This window comes from Trichechus manatus, unplaced genomic scaffold (genome assembly GCF_000243295.1).
Source record: "Trichechus manatus latirostris isolate Lorelei unplaced genomic scaffold, TriManLat1.0 scaffold00060, whole genome shotgun sequence".
In the NCBI taxonomy this organism is placed as follows: Eukaryota; Metazoa; Chordata; class Mammalia; order Sirenia; family Trichechidae; genus Trichechus; species Trichechus manatus.
In genome coordinates, this window is record NW_004443996.1 from 11,013,166 (window position 1) to 11,016,005 (window position 2,840).

The window sequence follows — 2,840 nt, forward strand, 5'->3', positions numbered from 1 at the left end:
ATCTGTTGGGTTTTGTGTGTTGATGTTTGTGGTTTGTATCCTGTTAATGCCATGTATTAAGGCCTGAAGTGTTGATCCTATTTTTTCTTCTATGAATTTTATAGTTTTAGGCTTTATATTCAGGTCTTTGATCCATTTTGAAGTCGTTTTTGTATACGGTGTGAGGTATGGGTTCTTCCCTTGGTTTTGCCTTTCTTATTAACTGTGTCATTGTTTTTTCTTTCACTTGTCTCTCTCACTAGTTTGTAAACTCCATGAAGGTAGGGACCATGTGTATCCTTGGTGCCTGATTCATAGTAGGTTCTCAATAAATAGCTGTTGAATGAATGAATTAGTTAACAATTAGATGAATAGACGAAGCATTCTGAATTCCTGGCCATTGGCTATGAGTCTTCTCTGAGCTTTGGTCCCCATGTTCTTTAGTATGGATATAGTTAGTTTGCTTTTGTTTTGTTTTAACATGTGACCTGAAGTAGATAAACAAGTTAGATAATAGCCAATGTGCTCCTAGGCTCAGCTACAGAATTTTCAGTATTTCTGTAGTTTCAGAAAACAACACTCAAAAGAGTTAGAATAAACAATGTGCACATTGGTTCCCATTTTGTTTTTTCCACTTTTGAAGACTTTCCTTTCCCCTTTAATGTACATATGCCAAAGAGCCTTAGAGTCCTGAAATGGAGGTTGCTTGTATCTGTCACATTTCAGAGCCAAATCTCCCATATCTTTGAAATCTTGAAGTCCATCCAGTACCCACTAGACCTTGTTTGTTGATTGGGTCACAAAAGTTCCTTAAAGTGAAAGGACCAATCTTAAGGTAATGTAACTCAGTCTTCTTGGATTTAGCAACACTTTCAGAATTGATCTTCAGGCCATTGGACAATTGGATCCATGACAACTTTATAGATTTTGTGCTGGCAAGTTCACCAGCTATTTTAAATGGACCCACATTGTCTTTATCTGTTTTTCTTAGAGGGATTAGATGTGTCCCACTAAGCTCACTGCCCTTGACCTTAAGCACCTGATTTGACCATGACGTAGAGTAACTTAGCTCAGCCTGCCACATACGCATTGTGGATACATTCATGCAATTGTTTCATGGAAACAACAGCAGCAGGGGCTTCATGCAAACAGAGACCTTCTATGTCTCGCTTGTTGTTACATCCCCAGCACCTAGAAGAGGGTTTAAACACTCAATAAACACTTGTTTAATGACTAAATGAATGAATCCCTCAAACATTAAGGTCATGTTTCTCTCTAAATATAAAAGATTTGAAAATATTGACAATAATGCGCCCAAAGAAACAGTTCATAAATAGATTACTACATAGTTTCATTTATATCCAAACTTAAATCATGGTGTCCAGATGAAGTTTAAGGAACATGTTAGTATAGCAGTAGCTGTACCCCAATCAACTGCATTATACTTTGTGGGAAGAGAGTATGTATGGCCAGAAGAGAGCTATGTTTGCAAGGAATTTAGGAAAGGCTGAGCAGAAAGAGGGACATTTTTTCAGTGTCTTTCCCAGCTCACCAATGGGAAGGGTGCCCTGATCAGCTGACCAAGGTATCCCATTTTCAGGTTTATCTCCACAGTGGAAGAGATGCATTTGGTTATTCTAGTTCAATGTATGTCTTAGTCAACTAAGGCAATCCATCCCACCCTTCTTGCTTTGATCCTGTGCTTAACAGGCAAACTCCAGGTTATAATTTGATTCATTCAATCATTTATTTAACAAATATATAGCATGTACAACTTTGTCTAAGCATATTCTAGGATTTTGGATGTTCTAGGCACTAGGGATACATCATTAACAAGATAATAAAATTCCCTGCCCTAGTGGCATTTACATTACAGAAAAAGAAGAAAAAAAATAAAAATTAAACATGAAAAATCAGATAGTGAAGACAATAAAATCAAGTAATGTGATAGATAGTAACTGGATGAGGAGGGGGAGATTATGGAGGAGATGAGTACAGGTCTCTGAGGAGGTGGTATTTGAACTGAGGTACAAATGATGAGAAGTAAGCCATGTAAGACACGAATAAAGAGTATTCCAGGAAGAGGGAACAGCATATGCAAAGAACCTGAGGTGGGAAACAGCATAAAGGGTTAGAGGAACATAAGGAAGATCAATGTAGTTAAAGATGGTTGAGCATGGGGGAACACTGTATGATGTGAGGTGTGAGACGTAGACAAGAACCTGATGTTGTTGGGCTTTGTGGATAAGCAATTTGGAATTTATCTCAACTGTAATGGAAAAACATTGGAAGATTTTAAGTGGAATGTGATTATTCATGCTTAAGAAAGATCACTGGCTTCTGTGTAGAGAATGAATTGTGGGGGGAGAAAGAGTAGAAACTTTCAATAATCTAAGTATAAGGTGGAATAACAATTGAGATGTTCCAACAAATGGATGCAGTGCTGGAGGTGCTCAGTCTATGCCAAGAAATTTGGAAGACAACTACCTGGCCAACTGACTGGAAGAGATCCATATTTGTGCCATTCCAAAGAAAGATGATCCAATAAAATGTGGAAATTATCTAAAAATATCATTAATATCACATGCAAGTAAGATTTTGCTGAAGATAATTCAAAAGTGGTTTCAGCAGTACATTGACAGGGAACTGTCAGAAATTCAAGCTGGATTCAGAAGAGGACACTGTGGAATGACAGATATCATTGCTGATATCAAATGGATCCTGGCTGAAAACAGAGAATACCAGAAAGACATTTACCTGTGTTTTATTGACTATGCAAAGGCATTCAACTGTGTAAATCATAACAAAATATGGATAACATTGTGAAGAATGAGAATTCCAGAACACTTATTTGTGCTCAC